This window comes from Bos indicus, chromosome 3, assembly GCF_029378745.1.
Source record: "Bos indicus isolate NIAB-ARS_2022 breed Sahiwal x Tharparkar chromosome 3, NIAB-ARS_B.indTharparkar_mat_pri_1.0, whole genome shotgun sequence".
In the NCBI taxonomy this organism is placed as follows: Eukaryota; Metazoa; Chordata; class Mammalia; order Artiodactyla; family Bovidae; genus Bos; species Bos indicus.
The window spans coordinates 14,803,117-14,814,497 of record NC_091762.1 but is presented as its reverse complement, the minus strand read 5'-3'; the positions used below and the strand labels follow the sequence as shown (position 1 = coordinate 14,814,497).

Genomic DNA, 11,381 nt, shown 5'->3' with positions numbered 1-11,381 from the left:
CCCACTCCAGTACTCTCGCCTGGAAAATCCCATGGACGGAGGAACCTGGTGGGCTGCAGTCCATGGGGTTGCTAAGAGTCGGACACGACTGAGCGACTTCACTTTCATTTTTCACTTTCATGCATTGGAGAAGGAAATGGCAAGCCACTCCAGTGTTCTTGCCTGGAGAATCCCAGGGAAGGGGGAGCCTGGTGGGCTGCCGTCCATGGGGTCGCACAGAGTCAACTGAAGCGACTTAGCAGCAGCAGCAGCAGTTAACATGTAACACATACTCTGTAGTAAAACGGAAAACACAAGTAATTATGAAAAGAAGAAAAAAGAAATCATCCCTTTTCAGTCACCCAGAGGCAACCCCCTGATGGATTTTCCTTCAGATTATTTTTTCCTCCTGAACATACACTTTACATAGTTAAGACCTCACCGAGGTTTAAACTTTAATTCTCCTTTACTCAGTTGACATGCATCAGCACTTTCCAATGTTATTTCAAAGTTTATAAGGATTATTTTCATTTTCTAAGTTAATTTATACATTATTTTAATTAACTTATTTAGCTGTGCCAGGTCTTAGCTGCCGCGTGTGGAATCTAGTTCCCTGACCAGGGATTGAACCTGGGTCCCCTGTCACTGAGAGCACAGAGTCTTAGCCACTAGACCACCAGCAAAATCCCCCGTATGGGTTATTTTTAAACAGCATTGACTCTTTTCCTATCGTGTAAGCAATACTTGGGGCTTCCCTGGTGGCTCAGATGGTAAAGAAGCTGCCTGCAATATGGGAGACCTGGCTCGATCCTTGGGTTGGGAAGATCCCCTGGAGAAGGGAGTGGCTACCCACTCCAGTATTCTTGCCTGGAGAATTCCATGGACAGAGGAGCCTAGTGGCTACAGTCCATGGGGTCACAAAGAGTCGGACACGACTGAGCAACTTTCATTAACAGACATTAACTAAAGTAATACTTGATCATTACAGAGAAGGTAGAACAAGAAAAAAAATAATAACCATCTATACTGCCACTACTCAGAGATAACCTCTATGAATACCATGGGGGAGGCCTTCAAGCATTTTTTTTTCAACTTATATACATATATTTACAGTTTTCTCCTGGTTCTAATAAATAATGTGTCCTGGAACAGGTATCTTTGCACACATCTCTGGGCATTTCGATGAAATAAATTCCAAGAAGGGAACTAGCTGAATCAAAGGTATATATGTTATAAAGGCTATGTGTTACCCAGAGAAATGGGTCTTTACCATTCTCACCTGCAGCAGAGCCCACTTTGCCCCCAAACTCTTCCCAACACCAGGATTTTTGTCGGTTTTAATCTTTGCCATCCTGTTAGGAAAACAATTGCAGTTCATTAATGTTTCAGATTGCATTTCTTTGAAGAGAAGTTGAAAATTTTTTTCCATCCACATACATTGGTTACTTTTCTTCTGGTGTGAATAACATATTTCTATCCCTTTTGCCCATCTTTCTATTGGCAGGATTATCTTTCTCATATCAGTTCTTAAGATAAGGGAGAAAGATTTTTCTCTCAATTTTATCTATCTACAGCTATCAAGTCATATGCTTTGCAGATATTTTGCAGCCATTTTTAGTGGCTGAATGAATATACAACACTTCATTTAACCACCCCCTCTGGACATTTATATTAATTCTCAATTTTATGATTGTAAATAATGCAGCTGTGAATCCCTTTTCTGTAAATATTTCAGGTAGTTTCTTAGCACGGAATCTTACTTTAAATTCATGACCACAACCCAGGGACTTCCTCCCCTGCTATTGCTGTTTTGAACCCAGTCATCCCTTTCTCCAGATGACTATTTCACACCTCTTCTCTCTCTTCAAACTTCCTCTCCTAACTCTCAGCTGCTGACCTGCTTCCTCCTTCATTCCAAAAAGACTGCTTTGTCAAGGTCCCTGTGACCTGCGTGCTGCTAACCCAGCCGCCACTTCTCGGTCTTCAGTTTCTTTGACCCTGTTTGTCACTGCTCAGCCAGTGTTGCTGAATCATCCTCTTCTCCCTGATCCCTGACTCAGGGACTGACCGAGCATTCAATCCTTTTCTCCTCTGTCTGCGCTTAGGCCCTGGGAGTCTTCCTCCAGGTTCACAACTTTAAACGCCCTCCGTATATTGGTGACTCTCTTTCTTAAATCTTGAGCTCATTCCTGTGCTCTGACCCAGGGCCTGAATACTCACTTGAAGTCAAATGGCATCTGAAAGTTAGTATGTCCCAAACTGATATGCTGGTTTCTACCCCTCTGCTCCACTCTTACCTGCTCTGCCTATAATTTCCTCCATCTCAGCCAATGACCACCCTTCTTTCCAGGAGCTCAGGTCAAATACCCTGGAGCTCGTCCTTAACTCCTCTTGTCCTCTCATACCTCAAGTTCAATCCATTAGTGAATGTTGCCAACTCCATTTTTAAGATATATCTGGAATCCCGTTCATTCTCACCACCACCACCACCACCACCATCTCCCGTCTGGGTTATGGGATTAGTTTCCTAATCGGTCTCCTGCCTGTGCTCCATACACTTTATTCTCCACACACAGTAGTAGAGTGGTCCTTTAATAGTTGGGTCACCCCTCTGCTCAAAACCCTCCAGAGCCTTTCCAAAGCACTGAGTGTAGAAGCCAAAGTTCCCAAAATGGCATGCAAAGCCAGGCGTGATAGCTCCTGCAGCTCATCTCTCCCTGCTCTCCCTCATGGTTACCCCACTCAACTTCAGTGACTACCCAGACACTCCCTAGGACACACCAAGCGCACGCCTGCCTCAGGATATTTGCACAAGTGGTTCCCTCTGCCTGGACCACTTTCCCGATCAAATATCTGCTTGCTTGTTCCCTCACTTTCTTCAGGTCTCTATTCAAATGTCACCCCCCCCCCCAGTAAAACCTCCCTTGACCAAATTTAATGAAATAGCATCCTCCTGCTCGTGGATATCCCCGGTGGCTCAGTGGGAAAGAGTCTGCTTGCAGCTCAGGAGATTCAGGAGACATGGGTTCAATCCCTGGGTTGGGAAGATTCCCTGGAGGAGGAAACGGTAACCCACTCCAGTGTTCTTGCCAGGAAAATCCCTTGGACAAGGGAGGCTGGCGGGGCCCGTGGGGTCACAAAGAGTTGGACGTGACTGAAGCAACTGAGCACGCACACACTCCTTCTCATTCTCAGCCTGACAATTTCTGAGCCACCCTCCCTGGTTTACTTTTTCTCTAGTGCATTTAACATCACTGCACATATTTCAGGGCCTCCCTGCTGGCTCAGAGGGTAAAGTGTCTGCCTACAGTGCGGGAGACCTGGGTTCGATCCCTGGGACGGGAAGATCCCCTGGAGAAGGAAATGGCAACCCACTCCAGTACACTTGCCTGGAAAATCCCATGGACGGAGAAGCCTGGTAGGCTATAGTCCATGGGGTCGCAAAGAGTCAGACATGACTGAGCAACTTCACTTTCACTGCACAGATTTCATGTATGTATTTGTTCATCATCTGTCTTCCGTACCGGAATACATACATCTGAGGGCAGGTGTTTTTGTCTGTCTGAATCTCCAGTACCTAGTGAAGTGTCTGACAACATAGTAGGTGCTTTATAAGTATTTGTAAATTCATAGACTCAGAAATAGACTCAGTGTGAGCACTTTTGGAGAACCTGAGACCTCTAGCCAAATTGCTTCCAAAACGATAGAACCAATTTGCACATTCACCACTAGGGGGCAGGCTATTAGTAGTCCCGTTTTAAGCGAGGCAGCAGAGACCCAGAGAAACGAGAGGTTTCCCTGAAGTCACCCAGTTCACTGCTGGAGGAGCCCAGGACTCCTGATTCCCAGAAAACAGTGCGGCAACTCAGAATACTGTGGGAGGACCAAGGAGGACTTCACAGAGGAAGGGATCTTTTGGGAAAAGGGCATGGAAAGGTGGGAAGTTTTCTACCAGGTAGAAAGGAGAAGAAACACCATCCCAGGTAGGGGATGCAGTTTAAACTAAAATTTGACAAAGACTGAAAATGAATTTTTGTTCATTTTAAAAAATATTTTTTATTTTTTTTTTCTTCTTTAAAAAAAGAAGAAAAACAAAAGACTAAGAAAAAAGGATACAGAAAAAATAATAAACTGATATTTGAGGAAAGGCAGAGTCCGGGTGGACTGGGCAGAGCCTTCCCAGGCTGAAGGGATGAGAGGCGGCCGAGAACACCATCAGGGAGCCGGAAATTAATGCCAAGGACACTGGGGAGCCAGGGGGTATTTTTGAGCAGAGCAGGGATATGAGAGCTGAGGTTTCCTGCTGGCTCACTGCTGTCTTTCAGTTTCCACTTCTTTTTCCCTCTCCTTATGTGTGTGTGTCTCTCAGCTGCCCCCTGCCCCTCCAGGCCCAGAAGTAACTGGCTAAGCCATTTTCCTTTTCTGTGTCAGCACCCTGACAGCCTATCAGGGAGCAGGAGAGGGAGGGGCTGGGACAGGACCCTTTGTCTCAGTCTCTCCAGGGCCTCGGTGCCCCCTGCCCAGCCAGAGGGGTGGAGGAAACAAGACTTAGAAGGCAGCTGAGAGGGGAGGGTGCCTCTTGCTCTCCACCCACCCCCGCCAACCTGGATGGACTCTGAGGCGCTGGCCTCCCCGCCCCCTCTGGGCCAGGCCTCGGGCCCTTACAATCCTTGGGCTGAGTCTCCGTGCTTAGTACCAGTCAGTGCCAGCTGGCAGCTCCCACCGGAGACTGGGGTGGCATGAATATGGGGAAGGGGGGAGGAAGTGGGCAAGGACCCAAGGGAAAATAGGGCCAGGATTTGAGGAAGTGTTAGTCATAAGCTGGGTGGCCAAAATGGGGGTCACATGGGATGAGGAAAAGGCTCGACTGAGGAGTCTGGGGGTTTCCGGAGGAAGAGGGGATGCGTCAGGCCCCCTACTTTGGTCCTCCTGTCCCTGGCAGACCTAATCCTCTCCCCACTACCCACTTTCCTCTACACCTACCCCCTTAAGCTGCCCCTAGTTAATTCTCCTTGGTCCCTTTAAGAGCTGCCTGGGAACTGGGACATCGGAGGGGGCTGGCAGGGTCCCCACCCCCTCCCCCTGCCCGCCTGCCTCTGCTCCGCCCCCTGCCCGGTACAGACTCTGCTGGAAGTCTTGGACGCCTGGGTTAGGGTCTCCACTGCTGGGCTGGGGGTAAGGCTTGAAGGTGGTGGGGAAGGAGGACCTCGGCCCCTGGGGTGGGATGGGGGGTGCGGGATGTCAGTTTCCTAGCCCTGTGGACATGGAATATCGGTGTGCCAACTTCAGTAGATAACTTAAGGGGCCCTCTGGGTGGTCCTCCGGCCTCAAAGTGGGGGAAGGGTAACCCCAGGGATCTTGAGGGACAGAGCCTAAGGGGACAGGATGCCTGGGTTTCCTCACGCTTCACTCCTCATCTCATTTTCCTGGGACTGTCATTTGCTAACCTCTGTCCAATCACTTCCTGCTCCTCCTTCCATTAAGGACATAGGGCCCTGACACCCTGTCTTCCCGTAGATGGGGAAACTGAGACCAAGCAAACCAGAGTAAGTGGAATCTTGTGCCCCAGCTGGAGAAGTGGAAGTGAGGCTGCAGAAAGCGTCTCCTTCCTTCTCGACTCCCAGGAGCTAGACATAGGGGACTCGGGTGTCCCGCTCACCCTGGTAAATTTCTAACTGCAGCCACAGCTACCTCCAGAGACTACATCTCTGTTCCCTCATGGGACAACTTAGCTCCTTCCTGGAAGTTTTGAGTTCCATGTCACAACCAGGAGACGGTTCCCTGAAGCCCAGCTGGGTAACCTGGAATGAAGCGGAGGAGGACTGTAGACTTTCCTCCCTCTTCAGAAATGGAAATGTAGTCTCTTCCAATTCTGCTACAGGGACTGGGAACAATCCCCCTAAAAGGGAAAGCACTAGGGGCAGGGGCCCAAGGACACCCCCAGGTGTAAAGTCTTTCTGCAGTCCAGTTTTTGTCTTACAGCCCTAGCTCAATTTCAGTTTATTTTAGCCCTGGCCACCTTGATTCCAAATCATTTTTTCCTCTCCTGCTGTGTGTCCCAATCCTGGGGGAGAATGATTTTGAGTGGCCTTGGCCTGCAGTGGCTTGAATTTGGGCTTCAGTTCCCCGGCCAAAGATTGAGGTCAGATCACAGAGGTGAGAGCACCAAATCCTAGCCACTAGACCAGTGGTCAGTGACAAGGGCCTTGGCCCTTCAGCTTTGCAGAAAAGAATTCCCACAAGTCTGGAAAGCAGTGAAGCTAGTAAAGTGTTTAGTTGGAGGAAAAGAGTACAGTATGTGTGGATAGACACATGGGCAGACTCAGAGGGAGAGTCCCTGAGTCGCGCCCTCATGGTAGTTTGAATTATTTTTATGGGGTGTTTCTTCTGGTTTTCCTTTGGCCAATCATTTTGATTTGCCTGGTTTACAGTCCATATTTCATATATCTCAGGATCCTTCCATGTTTGCGCATGCATCTCTTGGTCAAGACGGACTCTACCGCAAAGGCCTATGGGTAGGCCATCCCTTAGCATTACTCCCCATGATCTCCAAGGAGCCTTTCTGTGCATGTGTGGTCAGACAGGTCCCCTAAAGATGAGTGATATGTGGTCTGGGCAGGGCCCAGCCTCCTCTCTTAATTGTCCTGTTACTTTCTTCTTGGAATTTCAGTCCACATGGAGTGGATTTCCTATCACTTAACCCTGAGGGGCCCATCTGCCTCCTGCCTCAGGAAGAATCTTTTGGCTTTCTTCGAATCCCCAGGGCCTCAGGGCTGAGGGTACAGTGGATGGCGTGTCAGGAAGTGGTGGGGGATGTGACAGCATCTCTGCCTAGTCCACTTCTGCTTTCAACACATGCCCTTCTTGCCCTGCCCCAGACGGAAATGCTCACCCGCTACCCCAAACCAGACCTTAAGGGGAACCACATCTGGCCTGTGAAACTCTCTGCCCTGGACCGGCACCAGAACACTCACTTCCTTCTTTGTAAAAAATACTAAGTCTAGAGATGAGCCAAGCTGCTCCCAGGTAAGCTGAAAAGCCATCATTTACTTATGTGAATCAGAGAGGGCAGGTGCCCTGCCTAAGATCACACAGCAAGTTATAGGGATCCAGGCCTAGGATCCCTGGGGCTTCTGCTTTCCAGCCCCATGGTACCTTTTTTCACAATCTTCCCACAGACCAGGAGAAACCAATCTAGAAGGGGCTTTTTGTTTTTCTTTTTTTGGCTGTATGACATCTAGGATCTGAGTTCCCCAGCCAGGAGTCACACCCATGTCCCCTGCAGTGGAAGTGCAGAGTCTTAACCACTGGGCCGCCAGGGAAGTCCCCTAGAAGGGGCTTTTTCAACTCCTCATTTTACCAATGAAGAAGGTAAGCCCCAGCGGGGACAGGAGGGAGCTCTGGTACATAGTGGCTCAGGATCAGGGCTAGCAGAGGACCCCAGGCCCAGCCAGCTTCCAAAGCTTCTGCCCAGACCCCTGCTTGCCTCTCAATAGGAAAGAATCCAGCTTAGGCTTCTCTCTTTTTATTCCTATCTGGTCTGATCCTCTGGAAAGTCCTTTCTGAAGTCTACCCTCTGTCCCTCCTCTTACAGCACAAACTTTCTCCTTCTAATAGGTCTCAGGGGGTTAGCCAAAGGCTTCTGGCATCTTGGTAAAGTGGCTTAGGAATAAACAGCAGAACTTGAACCTGGCAGTGGTGCCCTTGCCATGCAAGCCAGGATAATAGTAACAGGAGACAGCTTCTTAGGCTTCTTGACAGAGACCTTGCCTCTTGGCTTATTTGCATGGGTATTTGTGTGTTCATTTGCATCCTCACTGGCAAACTCAGTTTGCCTGGGGTCAGGCTGGCCAGCATCCAGGTGTGACCCCCTTACATATACACAGTTCCTGAGAGAAGGGGGAAAACCCAGAGGAACTGACCATAAAGGAGAATTGGCCTCAACTAATCCCCTGAACCAAGCTGGGGGACATCTGCATCGTGATGTCTGCCTGACAGTGGGCAAGGGAGATGAGCAAGGACCCCCAGAGGCTAGTGTGCTCCCCCTCCTACCTCCCCCCACATCCAGAGCCCTGCGTCCTCCAAACATGTGGATTCAGGAGCCGCAGAAGGTGGGGCGCAGGGGGACACGAGTAGGAGGAGGAAGAATATGGGGAGATTCTAGTCCCTCCCACTTAGAGATGCAGTTGCCATGGTGACTGAGGACCAGTGAGGCGGGATGGGGTTGGGGGTGGGGGGCGGGGGTGTGGCAGGGACGAAGGCACTGGGAGACAGGAAGCCTGGCATTCCAGAGGGAGGGAGACGCAGCAGCACATCCAAGCTCCAGGTAAGGGAGCCGAAGCGCTGACAGTTCAGAATGGAGGGGGCGGTCCATTGTCTGGCGCTTGCTCTGCCCCGAGGAGGGGCGGACAGAGGGGGTCAGGCCATTGTGTTCAATACTCAGCTCAGTCTTCCAGCACTAGTCGGACAGGAGGAGGAAACCCAGGAGGCACTGGGTAAGGGGTTAAAGGGGATTGGGCTGGGTGGACAGAAAGAAGGCTGGAGACTGTGAGGGTGAGAAGAGGTGGGGGGGTGCTGGGGAAGCAGAGGCTTGGGGATATATCCTTAGTGCCTTACACACATTAGGCACTTTAATTATAAGTTGATTTGACTTCTTGTGATTGTAAAAAAGAGGATAATGAGGGACTGGGTAGATAGGGCTAAGAAGGGGACCCGGGAAGCTGATGTTCCCTAGGACTGTTCTCTTCTGGGGCTTCCCTGAAGCTGAGGGGAGAGGTGGTGGGAAGAATTAGACCAGCTGGGTCGTTGGCACAGCCAGGAGGGGCTTCTCTCCTGGCTCCAGGATCTCTCCCTTGGTGAGGTATCCAGGCTCCATCAGAGTGCAGAAGAGACAGAGACCCTGGGGTGAGCATGGGGTGGGTATGGGTAGCAAGTTCTCCCACCTCTATCCCCACATCTAGATTTCCATCCTGGGGTGAAAGCTGGCCAGAAAGGGGTTATTATTTGATGTGGTCTAGGGGCAGTGGCAGCCCACTCCAGTACTCTTGCCTGGAAAATCCCATGGGCAGAGGAGCCTGGTAGGCTGCGGTCCATGGGGTTGCTAAGAGTCGGACACGACTGAGTGACTTCACTTTCACTTTTCACTTTCATGCATTGGAGAAGGAAATGGCAACCCACTCCAGTGTTCTTGCCTGGAGAATCCCAGGGACGGGGGAGCCTGGTGGGCTGCCGTCTATGGGGTCGCACAGAGTTGGACACGATTGAAGCGACTTAGCAGCAGCAGCAGCAGGGGCCATGGGGAAGGAGTCCCCACTGGGAGGTCAGGGTTGAACTCAGCAGTGCTGTCATGGGGGTCCCCAGGTTGGGCCCCAGGGCTTGGAGAGAAAAGAGTTGGGGAGCCCCCACAGTGCAGCTGTGAAATGGCATAGCCCCTACAACCTGGTCCTGAACCACTGACCCCTTCCTACCGCCACCCTACCTGAACTGCTGCCCTGCTTCAACCTCAGCCAAGACACTTCCTCTCCCTGGCCTTGGTTTCCTCATTTGTACAGAGAGAGGGTGGGACCCTGTCAGCTCTGAGCATCCCCAATGTTGTGAGAGGTCCTGTTACATTATTTGCCGGGCCCCGTGCAAAATGAAAGTGTGGGGCCCCTCATTCAAAATCTAGACTTTCAAACATTCTATTTACCAAAATATCTTTCCAAGGTGGAATGCCAGAAAAGTTTTCAGGAGATTCCACAGAAAACTCTGTTTCCAAAGACCTTATCTCCTTTCTCCTTTTCTTCCCTCCTCCCAAACTCCTTCCTTGCATTTCTGAAATCACCTATCTCATATATAGCTTCTGCAGTTTACAACCTGAAAATCTTATGGATTACCAGATCAACGTCACTATGATTTCATGAACACATATGTGAAATTATTAAAAAATTGCAAATGCTTAAAGTTTTTTTTATGACAGTGCTATGTTTAAGTGGGAATAGACATTAGTAAACATTTTTTTAGTAAAAAAAAAAAAAAACAACCAAGACTTACAAGATGGCAGGACTTGGGTGTTAGACTGAGCGTGGGCCCCTGTGTGGGCAGCAAGAGAGAGGGCAGTGTGGCCTGAAGTCTGACTTCTGAGACTCTGGTACAGATGGGCAGTGATGGGGGCAAGGTGATCCTCCTCCCCACCAGGCTCCTCAGGGAACTAGCCTGGGAGGCCCTTGCGGAGGCAGTGGAGGCAGGAATTGTAGGCTTCTGTTTCCTCTTGAGTCAAGATTCACCCCAGAGATACTGTTTCTTAGCCCAGGGGAACTAGAACTTGCTTTCTCCATCCAAGTTGCTCAGAGTTGAGTTTGCCGGACCCGGGCAGGAGGAGGATGCCTAAGAGACACTGTAGCTAAGGGATTCACTCTGGAACGAGGCAGACCTGAGTTTACCTTTCCTTCTGGCTACTCTGCCTCACTTCCCTTATCTTTAAAATGTGGGGACTTCCCTGGGTGATTCGGTGGTTAAGACTCCATGCTTCCAATGCAGGTGGTGAGGGTTCTATCCTTGGTCAGGGAACTAAGATCCCACATGCCACATGGCAAGACCAAAAAAAAAAAAAGATTACTGTAGTACCTAGAAGCTAAAATTGTTGGGTAGATCAAAGCCTTTATCGATAAGGCAAACTTCATACTTGTGGTTGAGGTAAAGAAGACTTGTCAGAAGGAAGAACTAGGCTCAGGGCATTGAATCTAAGACTTCCGGAGAGAGAGGAACAAGGCAGAGGCCGGAGCCTGGGGCTGGAATCTCCTCCCTCCTCCCGGCTCCCCACCATCAGAACTCTTCCCAGACAAGCCAGTCCATTCAAGCAGAGAGGCCTGCAGCGGGGTAGGTTCCCACTCTAAACTGAGGGTTAGGGGGCATGAAATGTGGGGTCCAGGTGGGAGTTATCCTTGATTCTGAGAGTCTAGAAAATTTTCTCCGGGTGACTGGGCCCATGGCTTCTCCCAGGGACCTGGCAATGAGACTCCATGAGAGTCTGGGGGAGTCTAAACTAAGTGTTGTTGTTGTTTTTTAATTTATTTGGCTGTGCTGGGTCTTAGTTGCAGCATGTGGGATCTAGTTCCCTAACTAGGCATCAAATCTGGGTCCCCAAGTTGAGACTGCAGAGTGAGCTTGCCACTAGATCAGCAGGATCTAGTCTTGCCAGAAACAGCTGTCAGGAGCGGCTTGGCTGAGACCAGCCCTCAGAGAAATTGAGGGAAAATGAGGGCAGCGGGAAAGGGAAGAAGGCTGAGCCGACTCTGACAAGGAATTCTTCTAAGAAGGAGCCTAGGCTGTCCGCTTTGCTGTGGCAGGGACGTGGGGTGGGTGGATGTTACACAGCAGGAAAGGCTTCCTGACCGTGAGGAATATGCATTTAAGGAGGTGGT

At 50.0% G+C, this 11,381-nt stretch overlaps 1 protein-coding gene across 2 annotated transcripts in view; it reads left to right on the top strand.

Annotated features, from left to right (window-relative positions):
• The first annotated feature begins 5,078 nt into the window (after positions 1-5,078).
• Positions 5,079-11,381, top strand: part of SEMA4A (semaphorin 4A) — a 28,245-nt gene continuing 21,942 nt past the window's right edge. The window contains exon 1 of one of the 2 annotated variants that reach the window (XM_019953316.2): positions 5,079-5,154. The gene's annotated coding sequence lies outside the window, so the exon portion shown is untranslated. Of the gene's footprint in view, positions 5,155-6,987; positions 7,006-11,381 lie in introns of those variants that run through there. The other variant, XM_070785030.1, reaches the window with a different exon arrangement.